The 23,054-nt window shown below is 40.8% G+C and overlaps 1 protein-coding gene and 1 long non-coding RNA gene across 6 annotated transcripts in view; one reads left to right on the top strand and one right to left on the bottom strand.

Moving 5' to 3' along the window:
* Positions 1–23,054, top strand: part of rgs7a (regulator of G protein signaling 7a) — a 64,774-nt gene that overhangs the window by 11,215 nt on the left and 30,505 nt on the right. The window lies entirely within an intron of this gene.
* LOC147163484 (uncharacterized) overlaps positions 1–23,054 on the bottom strand; it is a 61,432-nt gene that overhangs the window by 9,143 nt on the left and 29,235 nt on the right. For 2 of the 3 annotated variants that reach the window (XR_015096935.1, XR_015096933.1), the window contains exon 3: positions 6,137–6,249. The exons of the other annotated variant lie outside the window; for it this stretch is intronic. This is a non-coding gene — a long non-coding RNA (uncharacterized LOC147163484). The remainder of the gene's footprint in view (positions 1–6,136; positions 6,250–23,054) is intronic. 3 annotated transcript variants of the gene reach the window in all.

The raw sequence follows: 23,054 nt of genomic DNA on the forward strand, positions 1-23,054 counted from the left end.
GTATGCCTGCTCACGTGCGCGCGGCATGAATAATATGGCGACGCATGCATGAACATGGCGGCATGTAGCGCTATGTAGGGCGAACGTTGAGAAGAGAGAGAGAGAAAGAGCTGAATTTTTCATGCAAGCCTAAAACACAAGTTCACAGCCACTCAGCATGAGGAGGGAACATCGGCGCTCACCAGTCGGGGCCTTTTGTGTGCCGCGCAACACACGAACGACACCGAGTGTGAAATATAGATCTTTTTTTAATCCGGTATTACTCACCAGTGTCTTACGACTGTGCAGCACAAAGGCTGGAAAACATCAAATCAAGCCACCTCCCTTTGTGTTAAGACTGTTGCCATTAGTATTTGAGTTTATTTTACATCACCTGTCAAGTCTTTTCAAATCAGGCAAATGAATGACGCTAGCCAATTATGATATTGTCTTTTGCAATCTACAATCATCCGAAATTCTACGTTCTATATGCAAATTCTGACAATCAATCATTCACACTAATGATGTCGTGTACTAAAACGCATCGTGTGAATGCAAAGAACATCGCCGAGCATTTATTGCTGTTGTTCTCCAACATGATGTCATTTCTTCTTCATCATTGTCTTATTTTTATTTGGCTTAGTTGTATTATTGCACTTGTACGAACTCGCACACGGAAGGCTTTGATGCAGCTTCTGAACTGAAGAGAATGCTTGAAGTCATGGTAGTTATTACAAAAACGGCCAGCAGGTGGAAGCAGAGTACAAGAGATCAACCATATTCTAATGTTAATTGCAGCAAAATAGAAACAGATAGAAATATACTTTTTTTCCTGACGAAAGAAGAGACTTTCTTTTGGTAGGTTCCATGTTTTCATAGCAATAGAACACAATATTCTGTGGGCCTTGCAAAATCAGTCAAAATCCAGTAAAACAGCCAGGAGCGAAGGGGGTTGCTTCAGTGAAAATGGTAAATGGGTTAAGCTATGAATTAATTTATAAAATATAAAATGAATAAAATAACGTATTTTTGGATATGAACTACAGACAGGACATTTGACTTTATTTATTTATTTATTTATTTTTTTACATTACTTTGTAATTTAAAGTCCAACATTTTTTTTTCATGTCTGGAATGTCATTATCTTTGTCTTATGTTTTAATAATGTTGAAGAAAAACAACCAGCAAAAATCGTTTAAACAATGACTGATTATTGATGATTTTAAAACAGATCAGGCGGTCGATTAATCAGCTAAATATATTTTAAAAAACACACAATAAATGACAGTTAATTAACTCTTTCACTCGCAACCATTTTCACTGAAGCAACCCCCTTCGCTCCAGGCTGTTTTACAGGATTTTGACTGATTTTGCAAGGCCCACAGAGTATTGTGATCTATGGCTTTAAAAACATGTAACCTACCAAAAGAAAGATTGGGGGGGGGGGGGGGGTATATATTTCTATGTATTTCTGTTTTGTTTCATAATTATTCACAAACCTGTTGAAAACACTGGGAAAAAGAGCTTGTTGCAACATGGCCCTGGCTGATCTCTTATCATTTGCGACCACCTGCTGGCTGTTTTTTGTAATATCTACCATTGCTTTAAGCGACCTCTTCAGGTCAGAAGCAGCATCAAAGCCTTCTGTATGCGCTAGCATAAAAAAAACTTATAAATAAGTCTTTGGGAGCATGGTAGGATTTAAAATAGAACGTATTTAAATACGTTTTTGGGAGTGCAGGACAAACTAGTACTAAAAAACGTATTTATTGGTTTTTGAGATTGAATGAGTTAAAAAAAAAAAAGTATAATTTTTGCACTGCATGTATAACGGGCATCCATTATTGTTGGCTTTCCACCATTTGTAGGCCAGCCTGATCCATATCCTGTGTGAGTGGGATCAATTGGTGTTCGGTGTGAGCGTAGGATAACACTGAACAAACCCGGGGCTGGAGTCACAGCTCCTGATGTCACTCACTTGGCCACGCCCCTTAAAGGCACACGCCAAGACACATATTACAGTGTGCCCGTGAGACTTTTAGCTTAATTCTACTTGATTAAATCCAGTCTATGTTTTAATATTTGCTTTTGCCGTTGCAACGTTCGGCTTCTCCTATCAGCGGTCGCTTTTTGAATGAAATAAACTCGCACGTTGAGGCACCGCAGCGTTTACAAGCATTATGCGGTCCTCAATTCATTTCAGCTCGTCGACGGCATCTCTGAAGATTGTAATTTTCGGAGGCAATCGCAATCATCGGCGGCGCTGAAACAGTACATTACCATGTGAAGTATCTGGCTGCGGTGCCACCAGGTCCACTCATATTTACATCTCAGCTGCCAATGGGCATCCAGTAATTGTTCTCCCAGCAGCCACTTTGGCTTCTGTCTCCGTGCGGATCCATTAATCCTCAACTGTACCCATACTGTTTTTGTTCCAAGCGCCAGTATTTTACGCTGTTATTATTCTCTTCAGTCGATGGAAGGAAAAAGCGCACTGCTTTGCATCCCGGTGCTTACATTTGTGTCAATATGGATCGCTTTTTGACGTAACCGGTCCCCTGGCGACACCACGGCTTTTGCAGCAAATGAGGTAAAAGGAGCATACGGGCCTGTGAATTTCTATTTTTCTCTCCCTCCCCTTGAAGCACTTAAGGGCTTAAGCAGAGGCGCAGTCACATGTACAGCATTGTAACCTTACATGAAATATAAATTTACCATCATCTTTTTTTTTTTTTTTACGACACCTTCCTGCCAGCAGCCTTGTCGTAAAAGTAAGTAGCATCATCATTTACTGTTATCGGCCTTATTTGCGTCACGCCACCAAATATTCATCTTGCGTTTTCTACTATACAGCATATTTTCAGGGCGTAATCAATCTGTGAAACTCCTATGCACATTTTTGGGGAGGTCTGGATTAAATTGATTAGCTTCTATTGTCATTTCCACTCTAAAAAATCAATACATTGTACTAACAATATTTTTCCCCATGTGCCAATGCAGTGTGTTAAAAAGTATTTAAAATACTAAAATACAAATGAAATACATACAATAAAAAGTCGATCATCTGACTGTATTTTTTTTATGTCAACCTTTAAGTGTGGACATCTCAGCAGCCTAAAAACAAAAACTGGGTCGAAAAGAGCTTAAAATGCTGAACGCAATTGTAAAAAAGCTTAATGTCAACATCAGAAAACTGTCACCAAAATTCATGTGGACATCTTTACTGTATGCCCACTTCAGCCTAAAAAAATATTAGAACCATCGGTCAAATGTTTTGGATTTTGTGGACATTAAGCTTCTTCCTCAGACACATTCAATTTTGCTGAGCATTGATCGCAGTTTTCTGACATCAAGTTATGTTACGTTTTTTTTCCTACAAAGAGGAAAAGCACACGTCAGCACAATCCAAAACATTGGGGGTGATCGTTTGAAAATGACGAGAGGTCGAAGTGGGCATAAGTAGAGATTGTCGACATGAATTTTCATGACCATTGATCGCAGTTTTTGGACAATAAGCGACGTTAAGCTTTTCTTATATTATTACATTATATACTCGGTCCTCGAGGGCTGGAGTCCTGCATGTTTTGGATGTTTCCCCCCGCTCCAACGCACCTGTTTCCAATGAATAAGGTCGTTGTCAGGCTTATGCAGAGCTTGCTGACGAGCTTCAGGTGTGTCGGTTCAAGGAATGTCACAATCACAGAGCTAATTCCATATTGTTGACAGTGATAATAAAACGGAACATAATAATAATATCCAAGCAGAATTAAGCATTTTTACTTGACGACCTAATGGTGACGAATCTCGGGGATGGAATTCTAAAACAAAAAAAGAAAGTAAAAAAAAACCTGGAGCTGCAGCGAACAATTGGAGGAGCAACACAAGAGTGCAAAATAGTGATAAAATGAAGAAGGGCTTACAGTTAAATCATATACGATCTAATCAGCGCCGTCCGCCTTAAGTGATTGTCTGATGGGAGCGCCTCTTCCTGCCGGCGTCGGTATTATTACATTATTTATTAGACGCCGCCTTGCCAGACGCTCATATCCCCAAAAAGTCAGCTCTTATTCTTCCCGGCGAGATCATAACCAGCGTGAAGCTACGGGTCGCGTGACACGTCTGCATGAAGAAGACATGGTACTAGCATTAGCATTAGCATTAGCATTAGCATTAGCATTAGCATTAGCATTAGCATTAGCATTAGCATTAGCATTAGCATTAGCATGCATCCAGCCAATGTTCCTCCATGAGCGCAACTCTGCGGTTGACACTTTGGAGAAGGTGTTGATGCTGCACAGCGAGAGCTGCAGCATCCCCCCCCCACAACCCCCCCACCCCCCCCCCCCTGGTGAGACTCACCAACGAAGCAAGGAATAAACGGAATTAACAAGCAAGGCAAAAGGTATTAGTGCATGCTATTGATCTGCAAATCGACTCGGCGGCCAACCGGCGTAAGAACAAGACTTTGCCTGCGACGCGGCCGGAATGCAGCATTGACGGATAATGCGCATCTCGAGCCTTCCTTGATGCAGAAATTCGGCGCGAGGATGTCTCGCCCTCATCTGTGTAGCTACTCGATATTCCCCTATAACATCTAATCAATACCATTTTCTAGCCCTCCTCGAATTGTTCTCGAATCAAACAGTGGAGATTGACAGGCTTTTTCTCAATCTGAAAGCAGAAGATTAGAAAACAGAGGGAAAGATGAAGGGCGGGTGCGGCGGGCTGATCTATAATTACAAGATTAGAGAGAAATCTTTTGTACATCTGCTCCCTGTGTCGGAAAACATTCATGTTGCTGCAGCTCAAACTGCAAATTATCCAAACCGCGCGTCGCCTCGTGGCCCGCCCGGACAATTGGCTCATGACTTTGTAATCCATCGTGTCCATATTTGCCGCGGTCGATACCTAAATGCTAATTAGAGGGGCTGGCATCACACGCGCATGCTACAGTCAATAGCGGCGACAACGTGAGGTAATCCGCTGGACCGTGTAGGCGGCTATAAGTTGTTTACAAGCAGTTTAAACTGTCAAGTCTCTGAAGATTAAGCAAGGGAAATAATTGATTCACATTATGCAGCATCTCAACGTGAGTTAATTAACATTTGAACATTCAGCAGCCATATTTGTGTCGTTCCAAGCTAACCACTCTTACAGTACTATTAAGATGAAAAAAACACAAATCCTTAAAGAGTTAAGAAAGGCCAATGCTGATATCGATATTTAGTAGCAAAGGAGGCCGATGACCGATATTTGGAGCCGATATTCATTTTCAGTAAAAGGAAAACAAAGATTGGCTTGGTAAAAAAAAAAAAAAAAAATCCAGTTGAATTTATTGAACAACTTTTAAAAAATGTGTTTTAATATTCCAACAAAAAGTTCAGGGAGTTCCAAGGGTCATCTGCATATCTTTAAAAACTTGAATGAAAACTTAAATAAATAGTTCTGTATTAATTTCTCCAATAAATAATGTTTTCCAAAATTTTGAAATATCCGCAATGTTAATTTTTTTTACTTATCTTTGTTATAATTTCAAACAACCATAAAAGGTGCAGAGCGTTCTCAGGGACTGAAAACTGAAAATTTAGCTCCCTGAGGTTAACACAATTTTAAATGGATCTTTTATCGGCCGTCAAATTTTTTAAAAGGTCAATACCGATATTTGTCAAAATGCTGAATATTGGCACCAATAAGCGGTCTATCCCTATTAAAGAGGTAAAAAAAAATGTACGCATATAATTTACGTTTATTGATTATAAATGCATTGGAAAAAAATGAAAACCAAAAAAATATTGAAAAACGCGAATAAAGTCCCAATAAGCAGCACCCCCCCACCCAAAAAAAGTGAAAAATATATAATATACTATATATATAGACAGATTAGCTTTTAGCTTAGTGTTAGCTTCTGCTCCGTGGCACATACTTGCTCAGTGAAGTTGTCAAAATTTGCTGAAGGTTGTTGGAATTCAGGGATGTCCACGTGCCACATTCACACACACACTCTGAACTCTGTGTAAAGTACAAAGAAAATAGATTTCACTTTATCGGTGTCCGCAGTTTGTCCACGAAGCTCACAGCGACTCGCTGTCAAGGCGGAGGCCATTTCATCATGTTTCATAATGCACCGAGAGAACAAAAAGACTTATTGGGTCAGTACCTGCGTTATTAGATACTCAAAAGGTGCACCGGGGTTAACTGCACTGCACGTGATTAAAGGAGGTATCGAACCATCCCTGGAAGAGAGTGCTATTGATTGGCCCATCTTCCAATCTGCAAGAAAGCAAAAAAAACAAACAAAAAAAAAACTCAACAAAACTGAAAACAATGACTATTTCCCATCAAGTTCAATTATTCCTCGAAGTTTCTTTCTGGGCCACAATGCTAAAGCTTCTGTAATGCTGTAATGTTGCAATAGACGTGATCAAATAAAGTTTTGCCTCGACAGGATATAAAGGAGGGCCCTCGGGTATCAGAACAAAGCAATAAATCCCATTAGCACACCTGTGAATATAAATAAATCGCATATGACTGATTAAGCGGCTTTTTCTTTGTGAAAATATGTTGCGTTCCTAATCGCAGCGTCCCGGTTTGAGCTGCTACGTGAAGACAGCGAAGATACCGGCGCTCCGTCGTGTCCTGCCACCCGCCCCAACCCCCTTCTGCGTACGTCTGCCACAGCTGGAGCTTTTAGTCCCGTCTGTTTGGATTATAGAAGGGTCGAAGGCAGCCCTGGGCATTAAGATAGCGGCTGACTTGGGCCTCGCCTTTGTCTGGACATTTAATTCCAGCTCAACATTTAGGGAATGATTACAGGAAAAACCCTTGTCGGCGAGGGCCTGTGAACGAATTGCTCGGCCTCTGGTGTGATGATTTAAAACAAGGACAAAAACACTCAAGCAGGCAGGAAGAGGGAAGAGGAAACGCTTTTGGCTATATTGCTTTTGTCTCCGTGACCTTGTATCTCTTGAAAATCGTCTTTTGCTAGCTCCGTCGCAACAATCTCGTCTTCATTTCCCACTTTTCTTTACATCTCTGCCATGCCCTTTAAACCGGTGTTGTCGAACCTTTCGAGAGTGAAGACGGATTGACAACATTCTCAAAGCACACCAACAAACAAAAAAATGTCACAAAAAGTACTGTATAGTGAAAACCCATATATTGCTCGTTCAGCTTGCACAAAGTAGCAGATTTTCTTTGTTTGTGCAGCCCCATCTTCTGTAATCTCCCAAAACCTTCATTTTGGAAAAGTATTCCTTTGCTGCCATTTTATGGCATCTATAGGCAATTATTAATCTTTCGTGAACGAGAGGCATCAATTATTCACGGCTTTCTCATTGTCCATCCATCCATCCATTTTCTGTACCGCTTGTCCTCACAAGGGTCGCGGGGGTTGCTGGAGCCTATCCCAGCTGGCTTCGGGCAGTAGGCGGGGTACACCCTGAACTGGTTGCCAGCCAATCGCAGGGCACACAGAGACGAACAATCATACTCACAATCACACCTATGGACAATTTGGAGTGTCCAATTCACCTGCCATGCATGTTTTTGGAATGTGGGAGGAAACCGGAGTACCCGGAGAAAACCCACGCAAGCACGGGGAGAACATGCAAACTCCACCCAGGAAGGCCGAAGCCCGGACTTGATCTCACAACCTTTGCACTGGGAGGCGGTCGTGCTAACCAGTCAGCCACCGTGCCGCCCTTTCTCATTGTATACCGAAATAATTATATTCTCATCTTGATTTACTCACAAATGTATTCACTTTCAATTTTGCATGTTTAGTCGAACGTAAAAGAAGAAATAACAAACCAAGCTAAATCCTATCAAAACAAAGTCAACCCAAACACGGATCATGACATTTGCAGTGAATAAATAATAGCTTTTAAGTTGACTGGATCATTTCCGGTGGCACACCTGACGTTCCACAGCACAGTGGCTAGGAAGCACTGCTTTCAAGCACTCGTATGTAAACAACACCTTGGAAATCATTAAGATGCTACACTGTGGCTTGTAAAAAGGAGAATAGCGGTCTGTCCTTCGCACGACATCTCCATACAAGCGACTTGAGAGGACTGTAACATTGGCGAGCCAGCCAGGAGGCCTTTTGTGTTGTTAACGCGAGGATCAGTGCCAAAGCCACTGCACACAGTTGTGGGCAATTGTTGTACAGGTCCTTTGTTTACGACGCAGAGTCCAGTTTTCATGACATGATGTAACTCAAATTTGCACATGAATCCAAACGTGTCGTAGTCAAACACTAATTTACGTAAACGCAGTAGTAAAGCCATAACTGCAGTAAATATTTCGCAGAGGTGGGCATCGTCATTGACTGGATTTGATGATTGATGGAAGTGCCCACCTTTTGGCGTGTGCTTCAGCACTTTCAGCGAACTGCTTGATAATGCGAAACCTTGAAAAAATGCACCGAGTGAAGCAGGATTACTTCTGTCAATGGCGGTGAGTACACGCAGTCCTTCTCAATCCATGTATTCTTGTGAGGCTTCGCATTATCAAGCATTCGCTGAAAGTGCTCAAGCACACGCCAAAAGGTGGGCACTTCCATCAATCATCAATTCCAGTCAATGACGATACCCGCCACTGAATTTGTAAGAAAAACACTTCTAAAACTTGTACTTTCTAGTTTAGATTTGTAATGTATATTCTGTGACACCAATCCGAGGACCTATTTACACTGTAATACTGTATATACAAAAGTTGGCAATATACGGTGACCACCTGCCTCAAAGTAGCAAAATCAACTTCTTCTTTTGCTTTGCATTCATCTGATTAAAGTATTCACTCAAGGAATAACAGCAGAGCCCTCCTTTTGCACAACTGCGCCTCTATGTACATTTCCTCGCCACCTCACTTCATTGCCAAAGCCCAAATTGTATTTGCAGCCTTCAAAAGTCAACAGCAATAAGAAATCTTGTCAACGACTCGCTGCGCTTCATGCATCGCCTCCGCTTCTCGGCAGTTTATTTTGTCAGCCGGAATATCAAGGATGTTGTTTTCTTCCTACGAAGCATCCTTCTCGCGATTCTCGCATCAGTCTGTCTATCTTCCTTTGTCTGGCCTCCTCGCCACTTTCACTGCTTTTTGTTTTACTCCCTTTCCCCTCTCCGTTCTCTGCCACGACCACACTGATGTCCTTTTTTTGTTCGTTCTCAACTCTTTGATGCTCCCCATACACCTGCACTGTAAAAAAAAAAAAAAAAAAAAAATGCTTGTCTCACCTACAGTATGTACAGAAGATATGCACCTCTCGCTTTGGTGCCATCTTTCCTGATCCCCCCCCCCCCCCCCCACCCCCCAACGCCTGCCGGTTCCATCCTCTCACATCCCTCTCGTCTCTCTTTGAAGTCGTCAGAGCGCGATTTGGAGCAGCGTGCCACTCCAGTCAGCTTTTATCCTCACAAAGAGATGGCGGGTGGGGGGGGGGGGAGCAACATATTCAGACCCTGCTGCAGTAGAGTCATCCCCTCCTGTGTGAAATGATTCACTCATGACTCCTCGCTTTATTGGGGACTCAAGCTAAACAAAAACAACAACACTGGATGTGTTGTTTTGCATTCTGGCTGTTTACAATTTTTTTTTTTTAGTGGCAACCTGATTTTCTCAAACTTGACCCTGGACTCGATAAAAGGTGGACTTGACCACAGCCCTGCCAACATCTAAGAAAGATCTTAGAAGTTAAGCTGATGGTTTTAATTGGATCCCTTCACTTGCCAAAGGCAAGTAAAGGACCAAGAAAAGAACCACTAATCAAACTTAGGGTACCCAAAACAATAGTTGGGTCTCCATCCACTAATTTTTATTCGAATTTTCAAGAAATGTGAAACTAAAACTGAATGGAAAATCTAGAAATTCGAAAAAGGGCCCAAAAATTTTCAATTGGTGGATTTTGCAGCGTATCGAAAAAATTGAAATGCGAATTTTGGCGATGGAAACCGCTGGCAAGAACGGATACACGTCGCACATTTTGACCGGATATTACGTCACACATACGTTTGCAGTCACAGAGCAATGGCGGACGATAAAGTAAGGTATGTTTGGGGAGACGACGAAACTGAAATCTTAAGAATAAAGAAACGAATATTGATGCAATTTTAGATGGAAAACAGCAAAGTAACGCTACGGTTTATCAAGAATTACAAAAGCAAACTCATACGACGTCAACGCGCGGCGCAGTCGCTTCCTGGTCTTCTTCTTCTCCTTTTAAATAGTGGATAACATCTCTAAGGTGTATACCGCCACCTACAGCGGCGGAGTCCCCTCTCAATATTCGCAAAAGAAGAACAGATGGAAACAAACATAAGTCGCATGTTCGTTTAGCGCATTTTCAGTAAATCCAAAACAATTGGATGGAAACCTGACTGACAGCAAACCATCGTAAACTGTGAAGCCCTAACATCTTCCTTCACTATCAAAAACCTTTACGGACAGCCCTGTCCATGCCGACAGTTTTACCATTATAATTGAGACATTCCTTTTTGGCAAATGCTCCGGGGGACTGAATTTGCATAAAGCTGCGCCTGCTTCAAGTCATCAGAGGCACACAAACACTCACACAGCTTGCAGGGTAAAAGTAGCTGAGCGGCTTCCACCTGCACCCGACTGAGGCTCACAAGCTATGCGCTGTTAGCTCAGCTTAGCGAGCTCACCAAAGCCCATCCGGAGTTCACATGCTGTTGGCTGCTTTCTCATCTTCAAGATGCGGCGCCGAGTTTGGCTAGATTCATTTGCATCTTTTTTTTTTTTTCTTTTTTTTTAAGAGCTCAGTATTGTTCATTCGGAAATGTCATCATCATTGCTCTTTTTTTTTTTTTATATATATATATATATATATATATATATATATTTTTTTTTTTGTGTGTGTGTGTGTGGGTGAGTATGTGTATGTGCGTGCGTGCGTGCGTGCGTGTGTGCGTGTATTTGTTAGCTCACCAGAAAACCTATTAGATTCATTTGCATCTATTGTTACGTGTTGTTGGTGAGTATGCGGCCAAGTATATAACTAAAAAGTAAAACATTTAACAGTATTGACATTGATAAGAGTGATCTCATCATTCATTTACGAGGATTAGCCCTCGATTGATATTTGCAAAAATAATGCTTATGTCGTTGAGCAGTCTTAAGTGGTAATAACAGTGCTCACCACTAGACGGCAGACATTGCCCACTGGCGCCTTCAACACTGTAGTTGTGCATCAGAGAAGAAAGCTGTCAAGAAAATTATGTATTTTAAAGGTAGAATGTGCCAAATTTACAGTAAATACAAACCGGCCTCGTGCCTAGTTTGCTTAGAAACGCTACTAGCCATGAAAGACTTCAACCTAAGTCGCCACTAAAACGCCGATCTCAAAAGTACACAAACATCGCAGAACAGCAGAACTGTTGGCACTTTGTTTGAAGTACATGAGGAGTCACTAATTACTAAATGTGTCGTCCAAAAACATGGGCATATTCAACAATTAGTGTTGGAAAAAAAACATATTTTTTGTTATACATCTGGTTAGGCACTAATGAAAAACTGTGGCCCCCTCTATTATTTAAGTTGTCCAACCCACAAGCTCAGTGCGTTGCCTTTTTTTTTCCTTAAAAAAACATTACACATTGTTGCTAATGCATCCAGTATATAGTACTAGTAATTTTAGAGTTGATTTATTAATAAAATGCACCTCCATTATTTTCCATCTCTATGGTCTGAAGGGACATTATTAACACAGATTACCATCTCCTAATTAACCTTCAATACAATTCTCCTGGATTTGAACATTGACAAAATTAATGGCATCTTTCGATGCCACTGTGCTGAAATAATTCTTATCTGAGTTTGCACAAACAAAACGCAAGGTCAAAGTTGCAATATTTTGGGCTTGAATAATTTCACAAGGTGTTAATTTCCCTTGTGTGCAATGCCCGTCTGCATCAGAGCGTTACACGCGTGTGCATAAGGCAAGACGGACAGGATATTTACCGGCTGATTCCAGCAAGACAAGGCAGATGGCAACGATCTACAGTTGATTAAATTCTGGGCACATTCGATTGAAATTTGATGGAATGACAGACAAATGACAGACTGGTCCACTGCGGACGTAGGCAAGAGGTGCTGCCCTATCGCTCACCTCTTTGCGCAATACAACTCGAAAATATCCAGCTTGGCCATCAATTATTGAATCTATGTGAAATAACCGGTGAAGCAAAAGAGATCTCTGTGCCGGTGCACAGTCCGGTTCTCTGGATGACGTAACACATAATTGCGGCCATAGTAAAGATTTGCGGTTAGTGTACAGGCTTGCTGTTATCACACATGGTGCTTGTTTTTGCACATTGCTGCACACAATTGTGCATTATCTGTCTGTTGGCAGTATTGCATAGTATGGTTCTTATTGTTCTTAGAGATGTTATTGGTGACATTTCGTGATCAATCAAGACTGCTTTTTTCATTGCGATTGCTTATCGTTGCTCTTGTTGCACGTACAGTGTTCCCCCACACTAAAGGGGGAACCTATGGCTCTGTTATTTGCCGAAAAGCTTACCGATCCACTCGTTTGTTTCGGCCAAAGCCAATAAACTCTGATAATTGAAGGGAGAAGAGTTATTTTGCCAGGCCGTAGCCCTGTCTAATAGAAAAGTTGTGCTTTGCTACCATCTTGTGGTATGTATAGCTTCTTCTTCTTCTGCCTATAGAATGATGATGATGATGATGATGATAATTCTATGGGCAATTAGAAACCATATTAGAGGTTTTCAAGTCTTGGTCGCCTAACACGCAATCCCGTTTTGCTCCTGGCGGTTTTACTGGATTTTGACTGATTGATGAAGTTTCATCATTATTCACAAATCTGTATAGAACTGAGCTTTTTTTTTCAACATGGCCCTGGTTGATCTCCTTTGCTCTGCTGCCACCTGCTGGCCGTTTTTGTAATAACTACTATTTTTTTCAACTGTTCTCTGCAGTTGAAATTGTCACGAGCAGTAAAAAAACAACAAAAGAGAGACATTTCATTGCATCCGTCACTTTCGTCAACCTTTCAAGTGCTTGCACGACAGCATTGTAGAGCCACTCCAGAAGTGACTGACACTGTGAGATGTCCATCATCTTCATTGCTCTATAGTAAAAATGTCAGAGTGTTTGTGTGCGCTTCTTCTGTCCTTGTTGGGTCTCGGCAGATGAGAAAAGGAAGAATGTCAGCCTGCCAGCATCCAGCTGCTTCTTTCTTATTGCTATTCAGGACACTAGCAGCCGTCCTGAGCGTCTGTCGCACGTGCCAAGGAGGAATGTGGGAAATGAGGGATGGAGAGGAGGGAGGAGTTGAGGAGTAAGGCCCCCCCCCACCCCACCTCTCGAATCTAAAAATAGACAAGCATCTTTGCTTCTTTTCTATTCACAACACACCTCCGTTTCCATACTCGCTCCCTTCTCTGCATTGCTCTCGCCCGCTTTCCTTGTCATGCTCCAGACAGTTTGGTCAGAGTAAATTTACTCCCCGGCGCCCAATGAGGAGACTCGGTTAATGTACAGCCAGACACTTTGGACACTGCTAACAAGCTTGGCTTGATGACGGATGAACTCTACTGTGCAAGCGAATCGAGTTCCATGATCTCAGTCGGCGCACTTTAACCAATAAAAATAATGATGCTAATGGCTCCCGAGGTGCAAATCCTCTATAGCAGGGGTCTCAAACCTGTTTGAGTCCAGGGGCCACATTCACCTCAATTTGATTTCAAAGTAGCCTAATAATCCCCAAAAATGTATTACTATTTATTTTATTTAGCCATTATATAACCAGGAAAATCCCAAAACAATAAATTAAAAACAGATTCATGACTTAATATAAATAATGATTATTGAGGTTTTTTTTTTTTTTCTCGTACATTTGGAAAATTACGCAAGCGTGGTATTGCCAACATATTTGCAAATACGTTTAAATGTATTTGTAGGCTAACTGCAAAAAAAAAAGAAAAAAGAAAGTTTCTCTCATAATGCCACAGGGTATTTTGACTTGTGCATGCGCACACCCGTGGGATTATTGAAAAAAATGCGGAAAGGTCATTTTGCACTGCAGATATTTTAATAAATCATAAAAACTATGAATAAACAATGTTTACTTAAGTTTCAAACCTATTAGAATAATGTAGGCCACTAGGTCAAATACTATATACATTACGTGATACGTTACATAACATACTTGTAGGCTAAATGCTAAAAGTATCCCTTTTTTTGGGTGGGAGGGGGTCATTTTTTTCCCATATGGCCACAAGGTATTCACTTGCACATATGCAAGTAAATAAAAAAATGCTATTATTATTATTATTATTAATAATTATATTATTATTATTATTGTCAGCCATTTGGCCTACATATACCAACAGTACAAAGTACGTTCAAACGTATTCGCAAGTACGTTTGAACGTACTGTATTTCCAAGTGGGGGGGGGGGGAGGGGGGCTTTTAACACTTTACCTCAGAATCTGAAGAAGAATCAGTGCTTCCTTTATCTACTAATTTATGATCATGCTGTTTGAGTGATGAAATGATGGTGGGTGAGCAGGCGGGATATTGGCTTTCAGTGGATTATGTTCTAGCACATGGCCAACCTTGGCTTAGTCATCGCGCCCACTGCCCGCCCACCAAGACGATGAGTGTGTGTGTGTGTGTGTGTGTGTGTGTGTGTGTGTGTGTTGTGTGCATGAGAATTAAAGAGAGGTCTTGCCCCGGGAACACTGTTGCACCACCTCTTCCAGCACTATCAGATCATTTGTTTAAAAAAAAGAAAAAAAAAGAAAGAAAGTTCAGAAAGGTGAACGGGAACAGACCTCACATGATTGTGTTTGTTAAAAATAAATAAATCACATATTAAACACAATCACAATATTGAGGTGGAAAAAAATTATTTTTGATTTTTTCAGCCCCAATACCTTGACTTGCAAAACTTACAACTTTTTCCAAGTTGTGACCCTTTGGCGGGTTGATATATTTTATATATATATATTTCTTGTACAAATGAGCTTCAGATACGCCGCCACTTGAATGTAGCCCAGCTCTTGAGATCACTTGGTTCAAGGCAAACCACTAACATTTTAAAATTGGGAAATTTGTCAGGTTCAGTCAACCTCGAACATTAACTAAACAATACTTAGATTCTTTGTACTCGCGAGGAGAACGGACAGAAATGTGCTCAGTCACAATCTCCTATCCGCTCTCTTTTTATTTTTTTAAAGGGCGTTCCAACAACAAAATGTTTCAGTCCTTATCTTGTGATAAGGGCAGTTTCTGTTCTGAAGCTGCAAGAGCATGAGTCATGCTTTGCAATACTATAAGACAGAGTAAATATGTGATCACTTATGTACATTTATTCTAACACAATTTATCGAAACATTTTAAAATGTTGCTGATGTGAAAATTGGTTTTCCTGCATTTCACAATAAAGAAATAAGAATTTATAGAACTAATCTTCCTTTCTAATATGCCTCAACTTAAGGATAGAAGTAAAAATTATTCAGTAAACAATTCAAATAACTTGCTGACTTTGTTCTGTTGTGCTAATATCGTTGCCATAAATGTTACAACTTAAATTACAGTTTTATCCCCCGAAATAGTTGTGTCTTTTACATTGCAGTTTCTCATACTGTAGTAGCGTGGACCTGCCAAGGTGGAGGAAACATTTTTGACGGGCAAATACATTAAATGTATTTGCAAGTATGTTTGAACGTATTTGCCGAACCCAAATCATGCACCACAGACATAATAAAACCATATCATTTACCAATAAACGTTTACTTACTCAATTTTCAAACATAGCTTTTTGTTTTTACTTATTACGTACATTATGGGAAAATGCTATGTTACTAGCATTTAGCCTACAAGTATGTTTGAATGCATTTGCAAACTCATTCGAACGCGTTTGCAAGTTAATATTGCAAACGTACGAGGGCATATTAGGGCCACGTATAAATTTCTTTTTTTTTTTTTTAGAAGGCGGGGGCAATAAAACTCGCAAATTTGCGCACGCATGCACGCACATACACATACACATACACATACTCACTTACATACAAAAAAAAAACTCGCAATGATGATGACATTACCGAATGAACAATACTGAGCTCTTTTTGAAAATAAAAAATAAAAAATAAATATAAAAATAAAAAACTCGCAAATTTGCCACTTCTCAGAATATCAAAAAAAATAATAATAATAATAATATATATATATATATATACATGGCCCTAATACGCCGTCATATAGTGAAAAATATTTACTCCCCATTCAACTCTATCATCAAAAGTGAGCATTATTATCTTTGCAAAGGCAGAACTGTTGGTACATGTTGTACACTGGATCTCATTGGCGTGTGCCGGCCTCCCTAATGAAGTGACATGCTGGGAGCATGCTGAGATGACGTGGGTGTTAGTCACACTTAGCTATAGGACGTTTGGGGGGGGGGGGGGGGTCACTTTTCGCCAGCTGTTGTCTGTGTGAGGACAGGCAGGCTGTGATTACAACGGAGAGCAGCCACAGTGTGAAGATAATCATCACGGTACGTACCGTAAAATATAACAGACATTTAAGTTGGGCTTAAAGCGGCAACATGATATAAAGCGTGGTACACTACACGCGTACTGATAATTGGGCCTAATTTGTCACTGATTCCCCCATTTCCAATCAAAGTCAGCAAAAGTTTGATTATCAGATGAGTCTGAACGATTATCCTGACTGATTATCCTGTGGTGTGGGTTGTGGTTAAAGGTTTGTTTTTTTTCCCCTTTCTCGATATGCTTTGAAAAGTCAATGGAAAAATTTGGTATGGTTCAGATATGAATCTGTGACACCCACATTAGAAATAGTGCTTCCCTGGACTTAAACAACTGCAAAACTAAATTGCACATTGTCACAGCATTACCATATAAAGTACACTTTTTAAAAAATGCAATCAGTAGCCAAATAAAAACTGACCCTTTTTGGACCCCAGGCTTGGGAAAATCTACAAAGTGCTATGCCAATTTGGAAGTGTCCTTTGAGAAAATCAGTGTCAAATGAGAAATCCATTTCCATGTTTAACCAGGTAGAAGCAAACCATTTCCCGTTTACGATTCAATGCATGCCTCTGGCTTCTCCAGGGTGGAGATTGCTCCTTGGGGAGGGACAGTCAGACTCTGACAGTCCTGCTGCTGCTGCTGTACGCCAGGGACAGGACGGCGTCCTCTCTGGGGAATAGCGAGCAGGACGGAAAAGAAGGGAGTTGAAAAGGCTGCACAGTTGACGACAACATCAAAAGGAGAGCCCGACGAATTCATTTGCGTTAGCATGAATTCAACACGGCAACTTGCACGACGACTGAGCTGTTTTGAAATCTTGCACAAAGGAGACGGAAATATCGGCTACGCTGTGCTCGATACATCTCAGTCATTCAGTTCTCGGGTCAATGATTATATTTCATGACAATAGTTGTGTTTTTCCTTAAAGTTATGCTCCTAAAAAACACGTTTTGGGTCAGTAAAGTTTATTTATATAGCGCTTTTCATATACAAAGCAATTCTAACAGCATTAACATCTAACAGCATTAACAAACAGAACAACTGAAGACATTCATAAGACAAAGAGAACAAAAGCTAATAATAAGTACATTTACAACCAAAAGATTTAAATACATTGAAAGCAAAGGAAAGAAACAAAACAAAGCTTTCTCACATTACTAAAAGACTGTAGAGTGAAATAGCAGACAATATTCCATTTGCCTTGAAAGATGAGTGAAAAATGCTTGAAATCGGCTGGCACTGTCGGGCTTGTTTTTTTGGATAACGTTAGGCAGTAAAAGAGCTAAACACGGTGCTGCCTTCATTGTATGTTTTTTGTTTTGTTTTTATCCTTCAAAGTTCTTATTGATTTAAAAAACAAAACTGGAGCATGGAGTGTGGTGGCATCGGCCTTCCTTGAAAACATTCAATTCCAGCTCGCATCCAGGAATGAATTATAGCATTGGCGAAACCCATGGGCCATGAAATTTATTAAACTACTTTTCCTGACAGATTTAATCAAACTGAATATGATTAGCTTAAAGGCAGCATTTTTTAAATGCTGAACAAATGTCACACAAAACTGTTTACAAGGCAAGCTTTGATGCTGCCAGAATTGAGTTTGATCTGAGTTCACGTATTGCGGTAGACATTTTGTTCGACATTTAAGACTGATATTGTTATAATCTTTTTAAGAAAAAAAATAGTTATACTTTAGAGATTAAGGGAATTGAGAGTTCCACTGTGCACATTAAAAAATGGACATGAAGCCACTGACTTACAATATTATAATTTCCATTTAGATTTAGAATTCTATTACTCCTGCATTCATCGGTGTGCAATTGCCATCATTGTCCGGGGATCACAACAAAGTAGACAGCTGCAGTGTATTTAAGTGCACACATGACAGCACAACAAGCACTCCGGGAACCCAACAAGTCACCGCTGCAAAAAAAAAAAAGACCACCCAAAAAAAAAAAAAAAAAAAAAAAAAAAAGACCTCACTCCAGCTTTCATCCATCAACGAATAAGATCAAGCCATTAAAAGGCTTTCAGTCACACCTCGGAGGAGCTTTTTCCGAGCTGACGAGGCATCATGGCTAGCAACATCCATTTGTTAGCGTCCGAAGAAAGCCTCTCACTGTCCATCAGACGTGTTTACGATAATGCTACTGCTATCAAGAGTGTTTAACAGCGACATTAGCCTTGTCTTATCACTCGCCTCCATTACCCACTGAACAACTTTTCCCCCCCGTTTTGAAAAAACAATCACGTTGCTTGGCGGGGGGGGGGGGGGTGGGTTCTCATCGGAAAAATTCTTACACGACTGCCGGAAGGATGGAATCGTGAAGCGCAACAAAAAAAATAAAAACGCCACACCAGAGATGCACTTTGTCTCCAGGCTGTGCGAATGATACGGAATGATGAATAAAGACAGCGAGGGGAACACATTCCGAGCAGCAGATGCTCCGTGTGACTAATTGTGTACACAGAGGGGAAACTACGTTGATGAAGACGGGTGACAGCGGGGCTTATCAAGCACCAAACCGCAGATGCTATTAAATGGCCGACGGCCCGGCGGCGGAGCGCGCCCGTAGAAATCAACTTTCATGTCGGATGGCGCAATCGCCGCCTGACGCCTCCGGTTGCTGCCGTCACCCCCGGCATCTGTTCCTCAAGTCTTTGGTCTTCGCCGGATGTCAAGCGGCCCACTCGTCATCCGAGATTTGCACCCAGGTGTTTGTTACAATAGCTTAAATGATCCTGTTATGAGAAGCTTGCCACGCATAGTGCAAATTCTAATGCTTAAAAGACCTGTGGGATTTAATTTGAACTCCCAAAGAGTAATTTGAACATTTTCAGAGTCAAATAGTGTCCAATTGACCTAGAGTTAGATTAACTCTACAGAGTGTTAGACTAAAGGGATACTTGACTCATTGAGCCATTTTCAGCAGTAAAAAGTTTTTTTTTTTTTCAGAATGAATTTGATAACTTCATTATTTACATTTAATACCTTAAAAAAAATTGAGAGTTTGGCCTTTGCCCCCCTACACTATTCCAGCTTGAGAGAGACAAATCAAGAACAATTTCCTGCCCCTCTTTTCCTCCTTGCTTATCACTGGCAAACACTGACATTCAAACAAAAGGAGTTTGGGCCTATGAAGGTAAACCTTTGAGGAGTCAAACCAACAATGACTGAGAGAGAGAAAACGTGTCTGAGAAGAGTTACTTGTGGATCTACATAAAATTTCCAAAAGTGTTCAAATCAACTTCATGGGAGTCAATTCAGCACTGAACTTTTTTGCTGTGTACTTGTTGGAGAAGTGTGAAGGCCATAATACTTCTCAAACTGCCGTCCAAGACAGAAAAAAAAAAAATCCTAGGTAGATGGTCTCATCTGATTTAGTCAACCTCTGATCTAAATGAGATAATCGAATCAAGCAAGAACTATCCCACAAACAGACTCAACAGTTTTTTTTCAGTCATTAGTCAATAAAATTAATTGTTTGACCTTGAGAGCTTCCCCAGCCATCGTTGTCGAATCCCTTTCAAAATCAATAAGGCTTTTGTTTAGATGAAGAGACCAAACGTGAACTCTGAGCAGGACATAGCAGGTACAAATCTTATGACTTCAATAACAATATCATTCAAATAGGAAATAGAAATAATACAATAGATGAAAACATGAATTTGTTTTTTGAAAGTCGTAGAGGTTCTAAAATATGGTTTTCCCTTCCCTTCCCTTTTCCCTTTCATCCTGAAGTGCTGCAAAAGTACTTAAAGAATACAAAATTAATGCCTGCAGAATTCACAGACGTACGTTCTGTAAAAGTATTTAAAGAATACTAATACATGTCTGTAGAGTTTTTAGAATAAAACATCAAAGTGCAAAGTTGCACATTGTATGGCTTTCCACAGTCTGTCCGTGCTATTCACCCCCATTCGCCCATCCCCCCCCTCCCCCCCCCGGCAGCCGCCTTCTTTCTTCCTCTCTGGTGAATGAGCCACGGGAAGCTGGCAGAGATGTCCTTGCGATTGTGGTCGGACGCCGCGTTGCTGTGGTAACTCACAAGTGGAAGGCAACCTCGAAGAGACTTGAGATTCACGTCATCGACTCAACAGCTTCGTCAGCATTAGCTCGCGAATAGAACCCCTCGACCAACCGCCTGCCCCCTCTCTGAGTCACATGGTTGGTTTGTTGTGAGGGTGCACTGTCATTGTCAAACTTTATATAATGCAAAGTTGTTGTCCTAGATTACGCAGCTATGCATTTTCCTTCTGAATCCAAGCAACATCTTGCTGTATCTAAATTGTGCCGTTATATGGATCGTACGAGAGAGAAGTTTCTAACATTTGCCCATGGACTACTTTTGCAGTGATTTGCCATGCGTTGAAATCATTCATATACAGATAAGATAGCATTCTTTGATTGATGAATTCACTCTGACAATTCTTTTTTTTTTTTTTTTTCTTTAAGAGCTCAGTATTGTTCATTCGGAAATGTCATCATCATTGCTCTTCTTTTTTTTAAAAATATATATATATATATATATATACACACACATATATATATATATATATATATACATATATATATATATATTATTTTTTTTTTGTGTGTGTGGGTGAGTATGTGTATGTGCGTGCGTGCCTGTGTGTATTTGTTAGCTCACCAGAAAACCTATTAGAAAAAAATCTCATACCGTTCACCTAAATCGAACACCAGGAGACCCGAGGGGACCGAAGAAAACCAAGGAAGGTGAAATCCAGCACCGACCAGACACCCCCCACCAGAACTCCTCCCCAGCCCAAGAAACATCCAGACCCCAACACTCTGACAATTCAGATAAATAGTTGGCGAAGAATTGCTCAGTTTTGTCGATGAAAAGAACAGTTGGTGTCAACTCTCAACAGATGCTATTAACGGGTGCGAACGCCTTAAGTCAGCACGTGCGGCGTCTTTATATTTTTCCAGTGGATGCGCAGAAACGGACATTGATCACCACGAAATGGGCCGCTCGCCGACATTGCAATCGAGGCCACCACTTGATAGAACGCTTTTGCATGCACTCTGCTATGTAACCTTATACCCAAAGGATGCCATAGAGCAGCACATTGTACCTTCAGGATTGCCCAAATGGAGCAGCCTGCCAAAAGGAGATGCAGGATTCATATAGTATACGATGGGTGATATTGATTGCAGCTTGCTGTAATGCACCTTTGAATGCGTTCCGCTTGCCTTGATTGGGTAAAGCAAAAGATGCAATGATGAAGTTGCACTCCTCTGTATTTACGACAATGCTTTTTTCCTGCAAACCACTGCTGGTTGGGGCATAAAATATGAACTATCTTTCCTCTCTGCTATAGGTGCAGTCTTATTTATTGGACAGCTTAAAAGGGAATTACGTCAATCAATTGGAAGATGTGGTTGCCTGTTGATGCATTATACATTTGTTTTATAGGCAGCAAGACTCGGCCTCTGATTTTTTGGGGGGGTCGAATTTCCTGATACATTTTCATGAGATCACCTTGACCTGATGTTCGGTTTTCAACAAATGCTCATTTGGTGCTCTTGATTGAAGCCAATTTCCCAATTTCTTATGAAGTCATTTTAGTTATGTCATCTTCTATCTAGATAAAAAAAAAAAAAAAATCAACCGATCAAACCTAATTCAGTTTTCTTCCACCAAATGACCTCCTCAAGACCCTTTTGCATACCTCAAGACCTCAAACATCCTGTCGGCACTTTAAAAGCAATCCACAGGGCCAGTAATAATTGAAAATGCCCCAGTTTGTTACTTTTGTTGCTCAAAATGGTGCTCCAGAAGCTTCTGATTGCGCTTTGTGCGTCCACCGTAATCATCTTTGAAGTGTCAGGCTCACTTGTGTCTCCTCCAAACCCCTGTTAGTCACTTCACATGTACAGAACAGTGTGTCGTCCTTATCCCTCCACTATTCACACTGTGAAACCACAACACTTGCTCAAACCCGTCAGATGGCTGCGGGAGACGTGGTCAGACGTCAATGCCCGGGACTTTTTGGGGGGGTTGGATGAACAGGAAGGATTCTGGGATAGCATAATTTTCTGTCTTTACATCGCAAACAGCTTTCTTTTTTTTTGTAAACGTGAAGATGGATGGATGGTTAGTAAGTGACGTGCAGAAACGCAAGTAGGGAACAATTGGTTCCGCCTCTGATTACACTGATAGAAACCAATAATCCATTCCCCATTGTAAAAACAAAGAACAGCAGCGACGCCACTCCACGTATGCAAGCAGTTTGTCAAATAGACAAGACAAATATGGCCAATGTTTGAGTAAGGGAGTTACTGTCGGTAGACGCGGCTGGGGGGAAAAACTACCTGTCTCGTTTTCTTGTCACGAAGATGCTACATGAATAAAGGAGAAAAAAAAGAGACACACTTTTGACATTACCTGCCTTTTCTTTGGCCTTAGGGTGGATGTTTAGGTGGTGGTGGTGGTATGGAAATATTATGAGATAACTACCTTCTTTGTCATAGCAGACTACACTCCGCTTTTCCTGACATTAATT

Source organism: Leptonotus elevatus, chromosome 13 (genome assembly GCF_054856555.1).
Source record: "Leptonotus elevatus isolate MCC_2025b chromosome 13, RoL_Lele_1.0, whole genome shotgun sequence".
NCBI lineage: Eukaryota > Metazoa > Chordata > Actinopteri > Syngnathiformes > Syngnathidae > Leptonotus > Leptonotus elevatus.